The sequence below is a fragment of the Ixodes scapularis genome, unplaced genomic scaffold (genome assembly GCF_016920785.2).
Source record: "Ixodes scapularis isolate PalLabHiFi unplaced genomic scaffold, ASM1692078v2 PGA_scaffold2__306_contigs__length_199485367, whole genome shotgun sequence".
Taxonomy (NCBI): Eukaryota; Metazoa; Arthropoda; class Arachnida; order Ixodida; family Ixodidae; genus Ixodes; species Ixodes scapularis.
Genome location: NW_024609857.1, coordinates 134379701 through 134402160, shown reverse-complemented (window position 1 = coordinate 134402160; position 22460 = coordinate 134379701).

Sequence of the window (22460 nt, the reverse complement as noted above, 5' to 3'; positions counted from 1 at the left end):
GGAGAGCGTTGCGGGACAGCGAAAACGATCTACGAAAGCTTCTTAAATTAGGGAGTTTTCGCAGACCGCGCTGACCCCTCCGCTAAGCCCTCCGCAAGGAAGAAGCCGCTACTGCGCCTGCGTACCGATGGCCTTCACTCTCGAGTTCCGGGTATCGTAGCCCGCTGCGGAGAGCGTTGCCGGACAGCGGAAACGATCTACGAAATTTCCTAAATTAGGGAGTTTTCGTAGACCGCGCTGCCCCCTCCGCTAAGCCCTCCGCAAGGAAGAAGCCGCTACAGCGCCTGCGTACCAATGGCCTTCAATCTCGAGTTTCGGGTATCGTAGCAGGCTGCGGAGAGCGTTGCGGGACAGCGGAAACGATCTACGAAAGCTTCCTAAATTAGGGGGTTTTCGTAGACCGCGCTTCCCCCCTCCGCTAAGCCCTCCGCAAGGAAGAAGCCGCTACTGCCCCTGCGTGCCGATGGCCTTCACTCTCGAGTTCCGGGTATCGTAGCAGGCTGCGGAGAGCGTTGCGGGACAGCGGAAACGATCTACGAAAGCTTCCTAAATTAGGGAGTTCTCGTAGACCGCGCTTCCCCCTCCGCTAAGCCCTCCGCAAGGAAGAAACCGCTACTGCGCCTGCGTGCCGATGGCCTTCACTCTCGAGTTCCCGGTATCGTAGCAGGCTGCGGAGAGCGTTGCGGGACAGCGGAAACGATCTACGAAAGCTTCCTAAATTATGGAGTTTTCGCAGACCGCGCTTCCCCCTCCGCTAAGCCCTCCGCAAGGAAGAAGCCGCTACTGCGCCTGCGTGCTGATGGCCTTCACTCTCGAGTTCCGGGTATCGTAGCAGGCTGCAGAGAGCGTTGCGGGACAGCGGAAACGATTTACGAAAGCTTCCTAAATTAGGGAGTTTTCGCAGACCGCGCTTACCCCTCCGCTAAGCCCTCAGCAAGGAAGAAGCCGCTACTGCGCCTGCGTACCGATGGCCTTCACTCTCGAGTTCCGGGTATCGTAGCACGCTGCGGAGAGCGTTGCGGGACAGCGGAAACGATCTACGAAAGCTTCCTGAATTAGGGAGTTTTCGTAGACCGCGCTGCCCCTCCGGTAAACCCTCCGCAAGGAAGAAGCCGCTACAGCGCCTGCGTACCGATGGCCTTCACTCTCGAGTTCCGGGTATCGTAGGAGGCTGCGGAGAGCGTTGCGGGACAGCGAAAACGATCTACGAAAGCTTCCCAAATTAGGGAGTTTTGGCAGACCGCGCTTCCCCCTCCGCTAAGCCCTCCGCAAGGAAGAAGCCGCTACTGTGCCTGCGTGCTGATGGCCTTCACTCTCGAGTTCCGAGTATCGTAGCAGGCTGCGGAGAGCGTTGCGGGACAGCAAAAACGATCTACGAAAGCTTCCCAAATTAGGGAGTTTTCGCAGACCGCGCTTCCCCCTCCGCTAAGCCCTCCGCAAGGAAGAAGCCGCTACTGTGCCTGCGTGCTGATGGCCTTCACTCTCGAGTTCCGGGTATCGTAGCAGGGTGCTGAGAGCGTTGCGGGACAGCGGAAGCGATCTACGAAAGCTCCCTAAATTAGGGAGTTTTCGCAGACCGCGCTTACCCCTCCGCTAAGCCCTCCGCAAGGAAGAAGCCGCTACAGCGCCTGCGTGCCGATGGCCTTCACTTTCGAGTTCCGGGTACCGTAGCAGGCTGCGGAGAGCGTTGCGGGAGAGCGGAAACGATCTACGAAAGCTTCCTAACTTAGGGAGTTTTCGTAGACCGCGCTGCCCCCTCCGCTAAGCCTTCCGCAAGGAAGAAGCCGCAACTGCGCCTGCGTGCCGATGGCCTTCACTCTAGAGTTCCGGGTATCGTAGCAGGCTGCGGAGAGCGTTGCGGGACAGCGGAAACGATCTACGAAAGCTTCCTAAATTATGGAGTTTTCGCAGACCGCGCTTCCCCCTCCGCTAAGCCCTCCGCAAGGAAGAAGCCGCTACTGCGCCTGCGTGCTGATGGCCTTCACTCTCGAGTTCCGGGTATCGTAGCAGGCTGCAGAGAGCGTTGCGGGACAGCGGAAACGATTTACGAAAGCTTCCTAAATTAGGGAGTTTTCGCAGACCGCGCTTACCCCTCCGCTAAGCCCTCAGCAAGGAAGAAGCCGCTACTGCGCCTGCGTACCGATGGCCTTCACTCTCGAGTTCCGGGTATCGTAGCACGCTGCGGAGAGCGTTGCGGGACAGCGGAAACGATCTACGAAAGCTTCCTGAATTAGGGAGTTTTCGTAGACCGCGCTGCCCCTCCGGTAAACCCTCCGCAAGGAAGAAGCCGCTACAGCGCCTGCGTACCGATGGCCTTCACTCTCGAGTTCCGGGTATCGTAGCAGGCTGCGGAGAGCGTTGCGGGACAGCGGAAACGATCTACGAAAGCTTCCTAAATTAGGGAGTTTTCGTAGACCGCGCTTCCCCCCTCCGCTAAGCCCTCCGCAAGGAAGAACCCTCTACTGGTGCTGCGTGCCGATGGCCTTCACTCTCGAGTTCCGGGTATCGTAGCAGGCTGCGGAGAGCGTTGCGGGAAAGCGGAAACGACCTACGAAAGCTTCCTAAATTAGGGAGTTCTCGTAGACCGCGCTTCCCCCTCCGCTAAGCCCTCCGCAAGGAAGAAACCGCTACTGCGCCTGCGTGCCGATGGCCTTCACTCTCGAGTTCCGGGTATCGTAGCAGGCTGCGGAGAGCGTTGCGGGACAGCGGAAACGAGCTAGAAAAGCTTCCTAAATTAGGAAGTTTTCGAAGACCCCGCTGCCCCCTCCGCTAAGCCCTTCGCAAGGAAGAAGCCGCTACTGCGCCTGCGTGCCGATGGCCTTCACATTCGAGTTCCGGGTATCGTAGAAGGCTGCGGAGAGCGTTGCGGGACAGCGGAAACGATCTACGAAAGCTTCCTAAATTAGGGAGTTTTCGTAGAAAGCGCTGCCCCCTCCGCTAAGCCCTCCGCAAGGAAGAAGCCGCTACTGCGCCTGCGTGCCCGATGGCCTTCACTCTCGAGTTCCGGGTATCGTAGCAGGCTGCGGAGAGCGTTGCGGGACAGCGGAAACGACCTACGAAAGCTTCCTAAATTAGAGAGTTTTGGTAGGCCGCGCTTCCCCCTTCAACTAAGCCCTTCGCAAGGAAGAAGCCGCTACTGCGCCTGTGTGCCAATGGCCTTCACTCTCCAGTTCCGGGTATCGTAGCAGGCTGCGGAGAGCGTTGCGGGACAGCGGAAAGGATCTACGAAAGATTCCTAAACTAGGAAGTTTTCGTAGACCGCGCTTACCCCTCCGCTAAGCCCTCCGCAAGGAGGAAGCCGCTACTGCGCCTGCGTGCCGCTGGCCTTCACTCTCGAGTTCCGGGTATCGTAGCAGGCTGCGGAGAGCGTTGCGGGACAGCGGAAACGATCTACAAAAGCTTCCTAAGTTAGGGAGTTTTCGAAGACCACGCTGCCCGCTCCGCTAAGCCCTCCGCAAGGAAGAAGCCGCTACTGCGCCTGAGTGCCGATGGCCTTCACTCTCGAGTTCCGGGTATCGTAGAAGGCTGCGGAGAGCGTTGCGGGACAGCGGAAACGATCTACGAAAGCTTCCTAAATTAGGAAGTTTTCGTAGACCGCGCTGCCCCCTACGCTAACCCTCCGCAAGGAAGAAGCCGCAACTGCGCCTGTGTGGCGATGGCCTTCACTCTCGAGTTCCGGGTATCGTAGCAGGCTGCGGAGAGCGTTGCAGGAGAGCGGAAACGATCTAGGAAAGCTTCCCAAATTAGGGATTTTTGTAGACCGCGCTTCCCCCTCCGCTAAGCCCTCCGCAAGGAAGAAGCCGCTACTGTGCGTGCGTGCTGATGGCCTTCACTCTCGAGTTCCGGGTATCGTAGCAGGCTGCGGAGAGTGTTGCGGGACAGCAAAAACGATCTACGAAAACTTCCCAAATTAGGGAGTTTTCGCAGACCGCGCTTCCCCCTCCGCTAAGCCCTCCGCAAGGAAGAAGCCGCAACTGTGCCTGCGTGCTGATGGCCTTCACTCTCGAGTTCCGTGTATCGTAGCAGGCTGCTGAGAGCGTTGCGGGACAGCGGAAGCGATCTACGAAAGCTTCCTAAATTTGGGAGTTTTCGCAGACCGCGCTTACCCCTCCGCTAAGCCCTCCGCAAGGAAGAAGCCGCTACTGCGCCTGCGTGCCGATGGCCTACACTTTCGAGTTCCGGGTATCGTAGCAGGCTGCGGAGAGCGTTGCGGGAGAGCGGAAACGATCTACGAAAGCTTCCTAAATTAGGGAGTTTTCGTAGACCGCGCTGCCCCCTCCGCTGAGCCTTCCGCAAGGAAGAAGCCGCTACTGCGCCTGCGTGCCGATGGCCTTCACTCTAGAGTTCCGTGTATCGTAGCAGGCTGCGGAGAGCGTTGCGCGAGAGCGGAAACGATCTACGAAAGCTTCCTAAATTAGGAAGTTTTCGCAGACCGCGCTTCCCCCTCCGCTAAGCCCTCCGCAAGGAAGAAGCCGCTACTGCGCCAGCGTGCTGATGGCCTTCACTCTCGAGTTCCGGGTATCGTAGCCGGCTGCAGAGAGCGTTGCGGGACAGCGGAAACGATCTACGAAAGCTTCCTAAATTAGGGAGTTTTCGTAGACCGCGCTGCCTCCTCCGCTAAGCCCTCCGCAAGGAAGAAGCCGCTACTGCTCCTGCGTGCCCGTCGGCCTTCACTCTCGAGTTCGGGTATCGTAGCAGGCTGCGGAGAGCGTTGCCCGACAGCGGAAACGATCTACGAAAGCTTCCTAAATTAGGGAGTTTTCGTAGGCCGCGCTTCCCCCTCCGCTAAGCCCTCCGCAAGGAAGAAGCCGCTACTGCGCCTGTGTGCCGATGGCCTTCACTCTCGAGTTCCGGGTATCGTAGCAGGCTGCGGAGAGCGTTGCGGGACAGCGGAAACGATCTACGAAAGCTTCCTAAACTAGGAAGTTTTCGTAGACCGCGCTTACCCCTCCGCTAAGCCCTCCGCAAGGAAGAAGCCGCTACAGCGCCTGCGTGCCGCTGGCTTTCACTCTTGAGTTCCGGGTATCGTAGCAGGCTGCGGAGAGCGTTGCGGGACAGCGGAAACGATCTACAAAAGCTTCCTAAATTAGGGAGTTTTCGAAGACCACGCTGCCCCCTCCGCTAAGCCCTCCGCAAGGAAGAAGCCGCTACTGTGCCTGCGTGCTGATGGCCTTCACTCTCGAGTTCCGAGTATCGTAGCAGGCTGCGGAGAGCGTTGCGGGACAGCAAAAACGATCTACGAAAGCTTCCCAAATTAGGGAGTTTTCGCAGACCGCGCTTCCCCCTCCGCTAAGCCCTCCGCAAGGAAGAAGCCGCTACTGTGCCTGCGTGCTGATGGCCTTCACTCTCGAGTTCCGGGTATCGTAGCAGGGTGCTGAGAGCGTTGCGGGACAGCGGAAGCGATCTACGAAAGCTCCCTAAATTAGGGAGTTTTCGCAGACCGCGCTTACCCCTCCGCTAAGCCCTCCGCAAGGAAGAAGCCGCTACAGCGCCTGCGTGCCGATGGCCTTCACTTTCGAGTTCCGGGTACCGTAGCAGGCTGCGGAGAGCGTTGCGGGAGAGCGGAAACGATCTACGAAAGCTTCCTAACTTAGGGAGTTTTCGTAGACCGCGCTGCCCCCTCCGCTAAGCCTTCCGCAAGGAAGAAGCCGCAACTGCGCCTGCGTGCCGATGGCCTTCACTCTAGAGTTCCGGGTATCGTAGCAGGCTGCGGAGAGCGTTGCGGGACAGCGGAAACGATCTACGAAAGCTTCCTGAATTAGGGAGTTTTCGTAGACCGCGCTGCCCCTCCGGTAAACCCTCCGCAAGGAAGAAGCCGCTACAGCGCCTGCGTACCGATGGCCTTCACTCTCGAGTTCCGGGTATCGTAGCAGGCTGCGGAGAGCGTTGCGGGACAGCGGAAACGATCTACGAAAGCTTCCTAAATTAGGGAGTTTTCGTAGACCGCGCTTCCCCCCTCCGCTAAGCCCTCCGCAAGGAAGAACCCTCTACTGGTGCTGCGTGCCGATGGCCTTCACTCTCGAGTTCCGGGTATCGTAGCAGGCTGCGGAGAGCGTTGCGGGAAAGCGGAAACGACCTACGAAAGCTTCCTAAATTAGGGAGTTCTCGTAGACCGCGCTTCCCCCTCCGCTAAGCCCTCCGCAAGGAAGAAACCGCTACTGCGCCTGCGTGCCGATGGCCTTCACTCTCGAGTTCCGGGTATCGTAGCAGGCTGCGGAGAGCGTTGCGGGACAGCGGAAACGAGCTAGAAAAGCTTCCTAAATTAGGAAGTTTTCGAAGACCCCGCTGCCCCCTCCGCTAAGCCCTTCGCAAGGAAGAAGCCGCTACTGCGCCTGCGTGCCGATGGCCTTCACATTCGAGTTCCGGGTATCGTAGAAGGCTGCGGAGAGCGTTGCGGGACAGCGGAAACGATCTACGAAAGCTTCCTAAATTAGGGAGTTTTCGTAGAAAGCGCTGCCCCCTCCGCTAAGCCCTCCGCAAGGAAGAAGCCGCTACTGCGCCTGCGTGCCCGATGGCCTTCACTCTCGAGTTCCGGGTATCGTAGCAGGCTGCGGAGAGCGTTGCGGGACAGCGGAAACGACCTACGAAAGCTTCCTAAATTAGAGAGTTTTGGTAGGCCGCGCTTCCCCCTTCAACTAAGCCCTTCGCAAGGAAGAAGCCGCTACTGCGCCTGTGTGCCAATGGCCTTCACTCTCCAGTTCCGGGTATCGTAGCAGGCTGCGGAGAGCGTTGCGGGACAGCGGAAAGGATCTACGAAAGATTCCTAAACTAGGAAGTTTTCGTAGACCGCGCTTACCCCTCCGCTAAGCCCTCCGCAAGGAGGAAGCCGCTACTGCGCCTGCGTGCCGCTGGCCTTCACTCTCGAGTTCCGGGTATCGTAGCAGGCTGCGGAGAGCGTTGCGGGACAGCGGAAACGATCTACAAAAGCTTCCTAAGTTAGGGAGTTTTCGAAGACCACGCTGCCCGCTCCGCTAAGCCCTCCGCAAGGAAGAAGCCGCTACTGCGCCTGAGTGCCGATGGCCTTCACTCTCGAGTTCCGGGTATCGTAGAAGGCTGCGGAGAGCGTTGCGGGACAGCGGAAACGATCTACGAAAGCTTCCTAAATTAGGAAGTTTTCGTAGACCGCGCTGCCCCCTACGCTAACCCTCCGCAAGGAAGAAGCCGCAACTGCGCCTGTGTGGCGATGGCCTTCACTCTCGAGTTCCGGGTATCGTAGCAGGCTGCGGAGAGCGTTGCAGGAGAGCGAAAACGATCTAGGAAAGCTTCCCAAATTAGGGATTTTTGTAGACCGCGCTTCCCCCTCCGCTAAGCCCTCCGCAAGGAAGAAGCCGCTACTGTGCGTGCGTGCTGATGGCCTTCACTCTCGAGTTCCGGGTATCGTAGCAGGCTGCGGAGAGTGTTGCGGGACAGCAAAAACGATCTACGAAAACTTCCCAAATTAGGGAGTTTTCGCAGACCGCGCTTCCCCCTCCGCTAAGCCCTCCGCAAGGAAGAAGCCGCAACTGTGCCTGCGTGCTGATGGCCTTCACTCTCGAGTTCCGTGTATCGTAGCAGGCTGCTGAGAGCGTTGCGGGACAGCGGAAGCGATCTACGAAAGCTTCCTAAATTTGGGAGTTTTCGCAGACCGCGCTTACCCCTCCGCTAAGCCCTCCGCAAGGAAGAAGCCGCTACTGCGCCTGCGTGCCGATGGCCTACACTTTCGAGTTCCGGGTATCGTAGCAGGCTGCGGAGAGCGTTGCGGGAGAGCGGAAACGATCTACGAAAGCTTCCTAAATTAGGGAGTTTTCGTAGACCGCGCTGCCCCCTCCGCTGAGCCTTCCGCAAGGAAGAAGCCGCTACTGCGCCTGCGTGCCGATGGCCTTCACTCTAGAGTTCCGTGTATCGTAGCAGGCTGCGGAGAGCGTTGCGCGAGAGCGGAAACGATCTACGAAAGCTTCCTAAATTAGGAAGTTTTCGCAGACCGCGCTTCCCCCTCCGCTAAGCCCTCCGCAAGGAAGAAGCCGCTACTGCGCCAGCGTGCTGATGGCCTTCACTCTCGAGTTCCGGGTATCGTAGCCGGCTGCAGAGAGCGTTGCGGGACAGCGGAAACGATCTACGAAAGCTTCCTAAATTAGGGAGTTTTCGTAGACCGCGCTGCCTCCTCCGCTAAGCCCTCCGCAAGGAAGAAGCCGCTACTGCTCCTGCGTGCCCGTCGGCCTTCACTCTCGAGTTCGGGTATCGTAGCAGGCTGCGGAGAGCGTTGCCCGACAGCGGAAACGATCTACGAAAGCTTCCTAAATTAGGGAGTTTTCGTAGGCCGCGCTTCCCCCTCCGCTAAGCCCTCCGCAAGGAAGAAGCCGCTACTGCGCCTGTGTGCCGATGGCCTTCACTCTCGAGTTCCGGGTATCGTAGCAGGCTGCGGAGAGCGTTGCGGGACAGCGGAAACGATCTACGAAAGCTTCCTAAACTAGGAAGTTTTCGTAGACCGCGCTTACCCCTCCGCTAAGCCCTCCGCAAGGAAGAAGCCGCTACAGCGCCTGCGTGCCGCTGGCTTTCACTCTCGAGTTCCGGGTATCGTAGAAGGCTGCGGAGAGCGTTGCGGGACAGCGGAAACGATCTACGAAAACTTCCTAAATTAGGAAGTTTTCGTAGACCGCGCTGCCCCCTCTGCTAAGCCCTCCGCAAGGAAGAAGCCGCTACTGCGCCTGTGTGCCGATGGCCTTCACTCTCGAGTTCCGGGTATCGTAGCAGGCTGCGGAGAGCGTTGCGGGACAGCGGAAACGATCTACGAAAGCTTCCTAAATTAGGAAGTTTTCGTAGACCGCGCTGCCCCCTCCGCTAAGCCCTCCCCAAGGAAGAAACCGCTACTGCCCCTGCGTGCCGATGGCCTTCACTCTCGAGGTCCGGGTATCGTAGCAGGCTGCGGAGAGCGTTGCGGGACAGCGGAAACGATCTACGAAAGCTTCCTAATTTAGGGAGTTTACGTAGACAGCGCTTCCCCCTCCGCTAAGCCCTCCGCAAGGAAGAAGCCGCTACTGTGCCTGCGTGCTGATGGCCTTCACTCTCGAGTTCCGGGTATCGTAGCAGGCTGCGGAGAACATTGCGGGACAGCAAAAACGATATACGAAAGCTTCCCAAATTAGGGAGTTTTCGCAGACCGCGCTTCCCCCTCCGCTAAGCCCTCCGCAAGGAAGAAGCCGCTACTGTGCCTGCGTGCCTATGGCCTTCACTCTCGAGTTCCGGGTATCGTAGCAGGCTGCTGAGAGCGTTGCGGGACAGCGGAAACGATCTACGAAAGCTTCCTAAATTAAGGAGTTTTCGCAGACCGCGCTTACCCCTCCGCTAAGCCCTCCGCAAGGAAGATGCCGCTACTGCGCCTGCGTGCCGATGGCCTTCACTCTCGAGTTCCGGGTATCGTAGCAGGCTACGGAGAGCGTTGCGGGACAGCGGAAACGATCTACGAATGCTTCCCAAATTAGGGCGCTTTCGCAGACCGCGCTTCCCCCTCCGCTAAGCCCTCCGCAAGGAAGAAGCAGCTACTGTGCCTGCGTGCCGATGGCCTTCACTCTCGAGTTCCGGTATCGTAGCAGGCTGCGGAGAGCGTTGCGGGACAGCGGAAAGGATCTACGAAAGCTTCCCAAATTAGGGAGTTTTCGCAGACCGCGCTTCCCCCTCCGCTAAGCCCTCCGCAAGGAAGAAGCCGCTACTATGCCTGCGTGCTGATGGCCTTCACTCTCGAGTTCCGGGTATCGTAGCAGGCTGCGGAGAGCGTTGCGGGACAGGGGAAACGATTTACGAAAGCTTCCCAAATTAGGGAGTTTTCGCAGACCGCGCTTCCCCCTCCGCTAAGCCCTCCGCAAGGAAGAAGCCGCTACTATGCCTGCGTGCTGATGGCCTTCACTCTCGAGTTCCGGGTATCGTAGCAGGCTGCGGAGAGCGTTGCGGGACAGCGAAAACGATTTACGAAAGCTTCCCAAATTAGGGAGTTTTCGTAGACAGCGCTTCCCCCTCCGCTAAGCCCTCCGCAAGGAAGAAGCCGCTACTGTGCCTGCATGCCGATGGCCTTCACTCTCGAGTTCCGGGTATCGTAGCAGGCTGCGGAGAGCGTTGCGGGACAGGGGAAACGATCTACGAAAGCTTCCCAAATTAGGGAGTTTTCGCAGACCGCGCTTCCCCCTCCGCTAAGCCCTCTGCAAGGAAGAAGCCGCTACTGTGCCTGCGTGCTGATGGCCTTCACTCTCGAGTTCCGGGTATCGTAGCAGGCTGCGGAGAGCGTTGCGGGACAGCGGAAACGATCTACGAAAGCTTCCCAAATTAGGGAGTTTTCGCAGACCGCGCTTCCCCCTCCGCTAAGCCCTCTGCAAGGAAGAAGCCGCTACTGTGCCTGCGTGCTGATGGCCTTCACTCTCGAGTTCCGGGTATCGTAGCAGGCTGCGGAGAGCGTTGCGGGACAGGGGAAACGATCTACGAAAGCTTCCCAAATTAGGGAGTTTTCGCAGACCGCGCTTCCCCCTCCGCTAAGCCCTCTGCAAGGAAGAAGCCGCTACTGTGCCTGCGTGCTGATGGCCTTCACTCTCGAGTTCCGGGTATCGTAGGAGGCTGCGGAGAGCGTTGCGGGACAGGGGAAACGATCTACGAAAGCTTCCCAAATTAGGGAGTTTTCGTAGACAGCGCTTCCCCCTCCGCTAAGCCCTCCGCAAGGAAGAAGCCGCTACTGTGCCTGCGTGCTGATGGCCTTCACTCTGGAGTTCCAGGTATCGTAGCAGGCTGCGGAGAGCGTTGCGGGACAGCGAAAACGATCTACGAAAGCTTCTTAAATTAGGGAGTTTTCGCAGACCGCGCTGACCCCTCCGCTAAGCCCTCCGCAAGGAAGAAGCCGCTACTGCGCCTGCGTACCGATGGCCTTCACTCTCGAGTTCCGGGTATCGTAGCCCGCTGCGGAGAGCGTTGCCGGACAGCGGAAACGATCTACGAAATTTCCTAAATTAGGGAGTTTTCGTAGACCGCGCTGCCCCCTCCGCTAAGCCCTCCGCAAGGAAGAAGCCGCTACAGCGCCTGCGTACCAATGGCCTTCAATCTCGAGTTTCGGGTATCGTAGCAGGCTGCGGAGAGCGTTGCGGGACAGCGGAAACGATCTACGAAAGCTTCCTAAATTAGGGGGTTTTCGTAGACCGCGCTTCCCCCCTCCGCTAAGCCCTCCGCAAGGAAGAAGCCGCTACTGCCCCTGCGTGCCGATGGCCTTCACTCTCGAGTTCCGGGTATCGTAGCAGGCTGCGGAGAGCGTTGCGGGACAGCGGAAACGATCTACGAAAGCTTCCTAAATTAGGGAGTTCTCGTAGACCGCGCTTCCCCCTCCGCTAAGCCCTCCGCAAGGAAGAAACCGCTACTGCGCCTGCGTGCCGATGGCCTTCACTCTCGAGTTCCCGGTATCGTAGCAGGCTGCGGAGAGCGTTGCGGGACAGCGGAAACGATCTACAAAAGCTTCCTAAATTAGGGAGTTTTCGAAGACCGCGCTGCCCCCTCCACTAGGCCCTCCGCAAGGAGGAAGCCGCTACTGCGCCTGCGTGGCGATGGCCTTCACTCTCGAGTTCCGGGTATCGTAGAAGGCTGCGGAGAGCGTTGCGGGACAGCGGAAACGATCTACGAAAGCTTCCTAAATTAGGGAGTTTTCGTAGACCGCGCTGCCCCCTCCCCTAAGCCCTCCGCAAGGGAGAAGCCGCTACTGCGCCTGCGTGCCGATGGCCTTCACTCTCGAGTTCCGGGTATCGTAGCAGGCTGCGGAGAGCGTTGCGGGACAGCGGAAACGATCTACGAAAGCTTCCCAAATTAGGGAGTTTTCGCAGACCGCGCTTCCCCCTCGGCTAAGCCCTCTGCAAGGAAGAAGCCGCTACTGTGCCTGCGTGCTGATGGCCTTCACTCTCGAGTTCCGGGTATCGTAGCAGGCTGCGGAGAGCGTTGCGGGACAGCGGAAACGATCTGCGAAAGCATCCCAAATTAGGGAGTTTTCGTAGACAGCGCTTCCCCCTCCGCTAAGCCTTCCGAAAGGAAGAAGCCGCTACTGCGCCTGCGTGCCGATGGCCTTCACTCTCGAGTTCCGGGTATCGTAGGAGGCTGCGGAGAGCGTTGCGGGACAGCGAAAACGATCTACGAAAGCTTCCCAAATTAGGGAGTTTTGGCAGACCGCGCTTCCCCCTCCGCTAAGCCCTCCGCAAGGAAGAAGCCGCTACTGTGCCTGCGTGCTGATGGCCTTCACTCTCGAGTTCCGAGTATCGTAGCAGGCTGCGGAGAGCGTTGCGGGACAGCAAAAACAATCTACGAAAGCTTCCCAAATTAGGGAGTTTTCGCAGACCGCGCTTCCCCCTCCGCTAAGCCCTCCGCAAGGAAGAAGCCGCTACTGTGCCTGAGTGCTGATGGCCTTCACTCTCGAGTTCCGGGTATCGTAGCAGGGTGCTGAGAGCGTTGCGGGACAGCGGAAGCGATCTACGAAAGCTTCCTAAATTAGGGAGTTTTCGCAGACCGCGCTTACCCCTCCGCTAAGCCCTCCGCAAGGAAGAAGCCGCTACAGCGCCTGCGTGCCGATGGCCTTCACTTTCGAGTTCCGGGTACCGTAGCAGGCTGCGGAGAGCGTTGCGGGAGAGCGGAAACGATCTACGAAAGCTTCCTAACTTAGGGAGTTTTCGTAGACCGCGCTGCCCCCTCCGCTAAGCCTTCCGCAAGGAAGAAGCCGCAACTGCGCCTGCGTGCCGATGGCCTTCACTCTAGAGTTCCGGGTATCGTAGCAGGCTGCGGAGAGCGTTGCGGGACAGCGGAAACGATCTAAGAAAGCTTCCTAAATTATGGAGTTTTCGCAGACCGCGCTTCCCCCTCCGCTAAGCCCTCATCAAGGAAGAAGCCGCTACTGCGCCTGCGTGCTGATGGCCTTCACTCTCGAGTTCCGGGTATCGTAGCAGGCTGCAGAGAGCGTTGCGGGACAGCGGAAACGATTTACGAAAGCTTCCTAAATTAGGGAGTTTTCGCAGACCGCGCTTACCCCTCCGCTAAGCCCTCAGCAAGGAAGAAGCCGCTACTGCGCCTGCGTACCGATGGCCTTCACTCTCGAGTTCCGGGTATCGTAGCACGCTGCGGAGAGCGTTGCGGGACAGCGGAAACGATCTACGAAAACTTCCTGAATTAGGGAGTTTTCGTAGACCGCGCTGCCCCTCCGGTAAACCCTCCGCAAGGAAGAAGCCGCTACAGCGCCTGCGTACCGATGGCCTTCACTCTCGAGTTCCGGGTATCGTAGCAGGCTGCGGAGAGCGTTGCGGGACAGCGGAAACGATCTACGAAAGCTTCCTAAATTAGGGAGTTTTCGTAGACCGCGCTTCCCCCCTCCGCTAAGCCCTCCGCAAGGAAGAACCCTCTACTGGTGCTGCGTGCCGATGGCCTTTACTCTCGAGTTCCGGGTATCGTAGCAGGCTGCGGAGAGCGTTGCGGGACAGCGGAAACGACCTACGAAAGCTTCCTAAATTAGGGAGTTCTCGTAGACCGCGCTTCCCCCTCCGCTAAGCCCTCCGCAAGGAAGAAACCGCTACTGCGCCTGCGTGCCGATGGCCTCCACTCTCGAGTTCCGGGTATCGTAGCAGGCTGCGGAGAGCGTTGCGGGACAGCGGAAACGAGCTAGAAAAGCTTCCTAAATTAGGAAGTTTTCGAAGACCGCGCTGCCCCCTCCGCTAAGCCCTTCGCAAGGAAGAAGCCGCTACTGCGCCTGCGTGCCGATGGCCTTCACTTTCGAGTTCCGGGTATCGCAGAAGGCTGCGGAGAGCGTTGCGGGACAGCGGAAACGATCTACGAAAGCTTCCTAAATTAGGGAGTTTTCGTAGAAAGCGCTGCCCCCTCCGCTAAGCCCTCCGCAAGGAAGAAGCCGCTACTGCGCCTGCGTGCCCGTCGGCCTTCACTCTCGAGTTCGGATATCGTAGCAGGCTGCGGAGAGTGTTGCGCGACAGCGGAAACGATCTACGAAAGCTTCCTAAATTAGGGAGTTTTCGTAGGCCGCGCTTCCCCCTTCCGCTAAGCCCTTCGCAAGGAAGAAGCCGCTACTGCGCCTGTGTGCCAATGGCCTTCACTCTCGAGTTCCGGGTATCGTAGCAGGCTGCGGAGAGTGTTGCGGGACAGCAAAAACGATCTACGAAAACTTCCCAAATTAGGGAGTTTTCGCAGACCGCGCTTCCCCCTCCGCTAAGCCCTCCGCAAGGAAGAAGCCGCAACTGTGCCTGCGTGCTGATGGCCTTCACTCTCGAGTTCCGTGTATCGTAGCAGGCTGCTGAGAGCGTTGCGGGACAGCGGAAGCGATCTACGAAAGCTTCCTAAATTAGGGAGTTTTCGCAGACCGCGCTTACCCCTCCGCTAAGCCCTCCGCAAGGAAGAAGCCGCTACTGCGCCTGCGTGCCGATGGCCTACACTTTCGAGTTCCGGGTATCGTAGCAGGCTGCGGAGAGCGTTGCGGGAGAGCGGAAACGATCTACGAAAGCTTCCTAAATTAGGGAGTTTTCGTAGACCGCGCTGCCCCCTCCGCTGAGCCTTCCGCAAGGAAGAAGCCGCTACTGCGCCTGCGTGCCGATGGCCTTCACTCTAGAGTTCCGTGTATCGTAGCAGGCTGCGGAGAGCGTTGCGGGACAGCGGAAACGATCTACGAAAGCTTCCTAAATTAGGGAGTTTTCGTAGACCGTGCTGCCTCCTCCGCTAAGCCCTCCGCAAGGAAGAAGACGCTACTGCTCCTGCGTGCCCGTCGGCCTTCACTCTCGAGTTCGGGTATCGTAGCAGGCTGCGGAGAGCGTTGCCCGACAGCGGAAACGATCTACGAAAGCTTCCTAAATTAGGGAGTTTTCGTAGGCCGCGCTTCCCCCTCCGCTAAGCCCTCCGCAAGGAAGAAGCCGCTACTGCGCCTGTGTGCCGATGGCCTTCACTCTCGAGTTCCGGGTATCGTAGCAGGCTGCGGAGAGCGTTGCGGGACAGCGGAAACGATCTACGAAAGCTTCCTAAATTAGGGAGTTTTCGCAGACCGCGCTTACCCCTCCGCTAAGCCCTCCGCAAGGAAGAAGCCGCTACTGCGCCTGCGTGCCGATGGCCTACACTTTCGAGTTCCGGGTATCGTAGCAGGCTGCGGAGAGCGTTGCGGGAGAGCGGAAACGATCTACGAAAGCTTCCTAAATTAGGGAGTTTTCGTAGACCGCGCTGCCCCCTCCGCTGAGCCTTCCGCAAGGAAGAAGCCGCTACTGCGCCTGCGTGCCGATGGCCTTCACTCTAGAGTTCCGTGTATCGTAGCAGGCTGCGGAGAGCGTTGCGGGACAGCGGAAACGATCTACGAAAGCTTCCTAAATTAGGAAGTTTTCGCAGACCGCGCTTCCCCCTCCGCTAAGCCCTCCGCAAGGAAGAAGCCGCTACTGCGCCTGCGTGCTGATGGCCTTCACTCTCGAGTTCCGGGTATCGTAGCCGGCTGCAGAGAGCGTTGCGGGACAGCGGAAACGATCTACGAAAGCTTCCTAAATTAGGGAGTTTTCGTAGACCGTGCTGCCTCCTCCGCTAAGCCCTCCGCAAGGAAGAAGACGCTACTGCTCCTGCGTGCCCGTCGGCCTTCACTCTCGAGTTCGGGTATCGTAGCAGGCTGCGGAGAGCGTTGCCCGACAGCGGAAACGATCTACGAAAGCTTCCTAAATTAGGGAGTTTTCGTAGGCCGCGCTTCCCCCTCCGCTAAGCCCTCCGCAAGGAAGAAGCCGCTACTGCGCCTGTGTGCCGATGGCCTTCACTCTCGAGTTCCGGGTATCGTAGCAGGCTGCGGAGAGCGTTGCGGGACAGCGGAAACGATCTACGAAAGCTTCCTAAACTAGGAAGTTTTCGTAGACCGCGCTTACCCCTCCGCTAAGCCCTCCGCAAGGAAGAAGCCGCTACTGCGCCTGCGTGCCGCTGGCTTTCACTCTTGAGTTCCGGGTATCGTAGCAGGCTGCGGAGAGCGTTGCGGGACAGCGGAAACGATCTACAAAAGCTTCCTAAATTAGGGAGTTTTCGAAGACCACGCTGCCTCCTCCGCTAAGCCCTCCGCAAGGAAGAAGCCGTTACTGCGCCTGCGTGCCGATGGCCTTCACTCTCGAGTTCCGGGTATCGTAGAAGGCTGCGGAGAGCGTTGCGGGACAGCGGAAACGATCTACGAAAGCTTCCTAAATTAGGAAGTTTTCGTAGACCGCGCTGCCCCCTCCGCTAAGCCCTCCCCAAGGAAGAAACCGCTACTGCCCCTGCGTGCCGATGGCCTTCACTCTCGAGGTCCGGGTATCGTAGCAGGCTGCGGAGAGCGTTGCGGGACAGCGGAAACGATCTACGAAAGCTTGCTAAATTAGGGAGTTCTCGCGGACCGCGCTTCCCCCTCCGCTAAGCCCTCCGCAAGGAAGAAACCGCTACTGCGCCTGTGTGCCGATGGCCTTCACTCTCGAGTTCCGGGTATCGTAGCAGGCTGCGGAGAGCGTTGCGGGACAGCGGAAACGATCTACGAAAACTTCCTAAATTAGGAAGTTTTCGTAGACCGCGCTGCCCCCCCCCCCCCCCGCTAAGCCCTCCGCAAGGAAGAAGCCGCTACTGCGCCTGTGTGCCGATGGCCTTCACTCTCGAGTTCCGGGTATCGTAGCAGGCTGCGGAGAGCGTTGCGGGACAGCGGAAACGATCTACGAAAACTTCCTAAATTAGGAAGTTTTCGTAGACCGCGCTGCCCCCTCCGCTGAGCCCTCCGCAAGGAAGAAACCGCTACTGCCCCTGCGTGCCGATGGCCTTCACTCTCGAGTTCCGGGTATCGTAGCAGGCTGCGGAGAGCGTTGCGGGACAGCGGAAACGATCTACGAAAGCTTGCTAAATTAGGGAGTTTTCGTAGACCGCGCTGCCCCCTCCGCTAAGCCCTCCGCAAGGAAGAAGCCGCTACTGCGCCTGTGTGCCGATGGCCTTCACTCTCGAGTTCCGGGTATCGTAGCAGGCTGCGGAGAGCGTTGCGGGACAGCAAAAACGATCTACGAAAGCTTCCCAAATTAGGGAGTTTTCGCAGACCGCGCTTCCCCCTCCGCTAAGCCCTCCGCAAGGAAGAAGCCGCTACTGTGCCTGCGTGCTGATGGCCTTCACTCTCGAGTTCCGGGTATCGTAGCAGGGTGCTGAGAGCGTTGCGGGACAGCGGAAGCGATCTACGAAAGCTCCCTAAAGTAGGGAGTTTTCGCAGACCGCGCTTACCCCTCCGCTAAGCCCTCCGCAAGGAAGAAGCCGCTACAGCGCCTGCGTGCCGATGGCCTTCACTTTCGAGCTCCGGGTACCGTAGCAGGCTGCGGAGAGCGTTGCGGGAGAGCGGAAACGATCTACGAAAGCTTCCTAACTTAGGGAGTTTTTGTAGACCGCGCTGCCCCCTCCGCTAAGCCTTCCGCAAGGAAGAAGCCGCAACTGCGCCTGCGTGCCGATGGCCTTCACTCTAGAGTTCCGGGTATCGTAGCAGGCTGCGGAGAGCGTTGCGGGACAGCGGAAACGATCTACGAAAGCTTCCTAAATTATGGAGTTTTCGCAGACCGCGCTTCCCCCTCCGCTAAGCCCTCCGCAAGGAAGAAGCCGCTACTGCGCCTGCGTGCTGATGGCCTTCACTCTCGAGTTCCGGGTATCGTAGCAGGCTGCAGAGAGCGTTGCGGGACAGCGGAAACGATTTACGAAAGCTTCCTAAATTAGGGAGTTTTCGCAGACCGCGCTTACCCCTCCGCTAAGCCCTCAGCAAGGAAGAAGCCGCTACTGCGCCTGCGTACCGATGGCCTTCACTCTCGAGTTCCGGGTATCGTAGCACGCTGCGGAGAGCGTTGCGGGACAGCGGAAACGATCTACGAAAGCTTCCTGAATTAGGGAGTTTTCGTAGACCGCGCTGCCCCTCCGGTAAACCCTCCGCAAGGAAGAAGCCGCTACAGCGCCTGCGTACCGATGGCCTTCACTCTCGAGTTCCGGGTATCGTAGCAGGCTGCGGAGAGCGTTGCGGGACAGCGGAAACGATCTACGAAAGCTTCCTAAATTAGGGAGTTTTCGTAGACCGCGCTTCCCCCCTCCGCTAAGCCCTCCGCAAGGAAGAACCCTCTACTGGTGCTGCGTGCCGATGGCCTTCACTCTCGAGTTCCGGGTATCGTAGCAGGCTGCGGAGAGCGTTGCGGGACAGCGGAAACGACCTACGAAAGCTTCCTAAATTAGGGAGTTCTCGTAGACCGCGCTTCCCCCTCCGCTAAGCCCTCCGCAAGGAAGAAACCGCTACTGCGCCTGCGTGCCGATGGCCGTCACTCTCGAGTTCCGGGTATCGTAGCAGGCTGCGGAGAGCGTTGCGGGACAGCGGAAACGAGCTAGAAAAGCTTCCTAAATTAGGAAGTTTTCGAAGACCGCGCTGCCCCCTCCGCTAAGCCCTTCGCAAGGAAGAAGCCGCTACTGCGCCTGCGTGCCGATGGCCTTCACTTTCGAGTTCCGGGTATCGTAGAAGGCTGCGGAGAGCGTTGCGGGACAGCGGAAACGATCTACGAAAGCTTCCTAAATTAGGGAGTTTTCGTAGAAAGCGCTGCCCCCTCCGCTAAGCCCTCCGCAAGGAAGAAGCCGCTACTTCGCCTGCGTGCCCGATGGCCTTCACTCTCGAGTTCCGGGTATCGTAGCAGGCTGCGGAGAGCGTTGCGGGACAGCGGAAACGACCTACGAAAGCTTCCTAAATTAGGGAGTTTTCGTAGGCCGCGCTTCCCCCTTCCGCTAAGCCCTTCGCAAGGAAGAAGCCGCTACTGCGCCTGTGTGCCAATGGCCTTCACTCTCCAGTTCCGGGTATCGTAGCAGGCTGCGGAGAGCGTTGCGGGACAGCGGAAAGGATCTACGAAAGATTCCTAAACTAGGAAGTTTTCGTAGACCGCGCTTACCCCTCCGCTAAGCCCTCCGCAAGGAGGAAGCCGCTACTGCGCCTGCGTGCCGCTGGCCTTCACTCTCGAGTTCCGGGTATCGTAGCAGGCTGCGGAGAGCGTTGCGGGACAGCGGAAACGATCTACAAAAGCTTCCTAAGTTAGGGAGTTTTCGAAGACCACGCTGCCCCCTCCGCTAAGCCCTCCGCAAGGAAGAAGCCGCTACTGCGCCTGAGTGCCGATGGCCTTCACTCTCGAGTTCCGGGTATCGTAGAAGGCTGCGGAGAGCGTTGCGCGACAGCGGAAACGATCTACGAAAGCTTCCTAAATTAGGAAGTTTTCGTAGACCGCGCTGCCCCCTACGCTAACCCTCCGCAAGGAAGAAGCCGCAACTGCGCCTGTGTGGCGATGGCCTTCACTCTCGAGTTCCGGGTATCGTAGCAGGCTGCGGAGAGCGTTGCGGGAGAGCGGAAACGATCTAGGAAAGCTTCCCAAATTAGGGATTTTTGTAGACCGCGCTTCCCCCTCCGCTAAGCCCTCCGCAAGGAAGAAGCCGCTACTGTGCGTGCGTGCTGATGGCCTTCACTCTCGAGTTCCGGGTATCGTAGCAGGCTGCGGAGAGTGTTGCGGGACAGCAAAAACGATCTACGAAAACTTCCCAAATTAGGGAGTTTTCGCAGACCGCGCTTCCCCCTCCGCTAAGCCCTCCGCAAGGAAGAAGCCGCAACTGTGCCTGCGTGCTGATGGCCTTCACTCTCGAGTTCCGTGTATCGTAGCAGGCTGCTGAGAGCGTTGCGGGACAGCGGAAGCGATCTGCGAAAGCTTCCTAAATTTGGGAGTTTTCGCAGAGCGCGCTTACCCCTCCGCTAAGCCCTCCGCAAGGAAGAAGCCGCTACTGCGCCTGCGTGCCGATGGCCTACACTTTCGAGTTCCGGGTATCGTAGCAGGCTGCGGAGAGCGTTGCGGGAGAGCGGAAACGATCTACGAAAGCTTCCTAAATTAGGGAGTTTTTGTAGACCGCGCTGCCCCCTCCGCTGAGCCTTCCGCAAGGAACAAGCCGCTACTGCGCCTGCGTGCCGATGGCCTTCACTCTAGAGTTCCGTGTATCGTAGCAGGCTGCGGAGAGCGTTGCGGGACAGCGGAAACGATCTACGAAAGCTTCCTAAATTAGGAAGTTTTCGCAGACCGCGCTTCCCCCTCCGCTAAGCCCTCCGCAAGGAAGAAGCCGCTACTGCGCCAGCGTGCTGATGGCCTTCACTCTCGAGTTCCGGGTATCGTAGCCGGCTGCAGAGAGCGTTGCGGGACAGCGGAAACGATCTACGAAAGCTTCCTAAATTAGGGAGTTTTCGTAGACCGCGCTGCCTCCTCCGCTAAGCCCTCCGCAAGGAAGAAGCCGCTACTGCTCCTGCGTGCCCGTCGGCCTTCACTCTCGAGTTCGGGTATCGTAGCAGGCTGCGGAGAGCGTTGCCCGACAGCGGAAACGATCTACGAAAGCTTCCTAAATTAGGGAGTTTTCGTAGGCCGCGCTTCCCCCTCCGCTAAGCCCTCCGCAAGGAAGAAGCCGCTACTGCGCCTGTGTGCCGATGGCCTTCACTCTCGAGTTCCGGGTATCGTAGCAGGCTGCGGAGAGCGTTGCGGGACAGCGGAAACGATCTACGAAAGCTTCCTAAACTAGGAAGTTTTCGTAGACCGCGCTTACCCCTCCGCTAAGCCCTCCGCAAGGAAGAAGCCGCTACTGCGCCTGCGTGCCGCTGGCTTTCACTCTTGAGTTCCGGGTATCGTAGCAGGCTGCGGAGAGCGTTGCGGGACAGCGGAAACGATCTACAAAAGCTTCCTAAATTAGGGAGTTTTCGAAGACCACGCTGCCCCCTCCGCTAAGCCCTCCGCAAGGAAGAAGCCGTTACTGCGCCTGCGTGCCGATGGCCTTCACTCTCGAGTTCCGGGTATCGTAGAAGGCTGCGGAGAGCGTTGCGGGACAGCGGAAACGATCTACGAAAACTTCCTAAATTAGGAAGTTTTCGTAGACCGCGCTGCCCCCTCTGCTAAGCCCTCCGCAAGGAAGAAGCCGCTACTGCGCCTGTGTGCCGATGGCCTTCACTCTCGAGTTCCGGGTATCGTAGCAGGCTGCGGAGAGCGTTGCGGGAGGCGGAAACGATCTACGAAAGCTTCCTAAATTAGGAAGTTTTCGTAGACCGCGCTGCCCCCTCCGCTAAGCCCTCCCCAAGGAAGAAACCGCTACTGCCCCTGCGTGCCGATGGCCTTCACTCTCGAGGTCCGGGTATCGTAGCAGGCTGCGGAGAGCGTTGCGGGACAGCGGAAACGATCTACGAAAGCTTCCTAATTTAGGGAGTTTACGTAGACAGCGCTTCCCCCTCCGCTAAGCCCTCCGCAAGGAAGAAGCCGCTACTGTGCCTGCGTGCTGATGGCCTTCACTCTCGAGTTCCGGGTATCGTAGCAGGCTGCGGAGAACATTGCGGGACAGCAAAAACGATATACGAAAGCTTCCCAAATTAGGGAGTTTTCGCAGACCGCGCTTCCCCCTCCGCTAAGCCCTCCGCAAGGAAGAAGCCGCTACTGTGCCTGCGTGCCTATGGCCTTCACTCTCGAGTTCCGGGTATCGTAGCAGGCTGCTGAGAGCGTTGCGGGACAGCGGAAACGATCTACGAAAGCTTCCTAAATTAAGGAGTTTTCGCAGACCGCGCTTACCCCTCCGCTAAGCCCTCCGCAAGGAAGAAGCCGCTACTGCACCTGCGTGCCGATGGCCTTCACTCTCGAGTTCCGGGTATCGTAGCAGGCTACGGAGAGCGTTGCGGGACAGCGGAAACGATCTACGAATGCTTCCCAAATTAGGGCGCTTTCGCAGACCGCGCTTCCCCCTCCGCTAAGCCCTCCGCAAGGAAGAAGCAGCTACTGTGCCTGCGTGCCGATGGCCTTCACTCTCGAGTTCCGGTATCGTAGCAGGCTGCGGAGAGCGTTGCGGGACAGCGGAAAGGATCTACGAAAGCTTCCCAAATTAGGGAGTTTTCGCAGACCGCGCTTCCCCCTCCGCTAAGCCCTCCGCAAGGAAGAAGCCGCTACTATGCCTGCGTGCTGATGGCCTTCACTCTCGAGTTCCGGGTATCGTAGCAGGCTGCGGAGAGCGTTGCGGGACAGCGAAAACGATTTACGAAAGCTTCCCAAATTAGGGAGTTTTCGTAGACAGCGCTTCCCCCTCCGCTAAGCCCTCCGCAAGGAAGAAGCCGCTACTGTGCCTGCATGCCGATGGCCTTCACTCTCGAGTTCCGGGTATCGTAGCAGGCTGCGGAGAGCGTTGCGGGACAGGGGAAACGATCTACGAAAGCTTCCCAAATTAGGGAGTTTTCGCAGACCGCGCTTCCCCCTCCGCTAAGCCCTCTGCAAGGAAGAAGCCGCTACTGTGCCTGCGTGCTGATGGCCTTCACTCTCGAGTTCCGGGTATCGTAGCAGGCTGCGGAGAGCGTTGCGGGACAGCGGAAACGATCTACGAAAGCTTCCCAAATTAGGGAGTTTTCGCAGACCGCGCTTCCCCCTCCGCTAAGCCCTCTGCAAGGAAGAAGCCGCTAC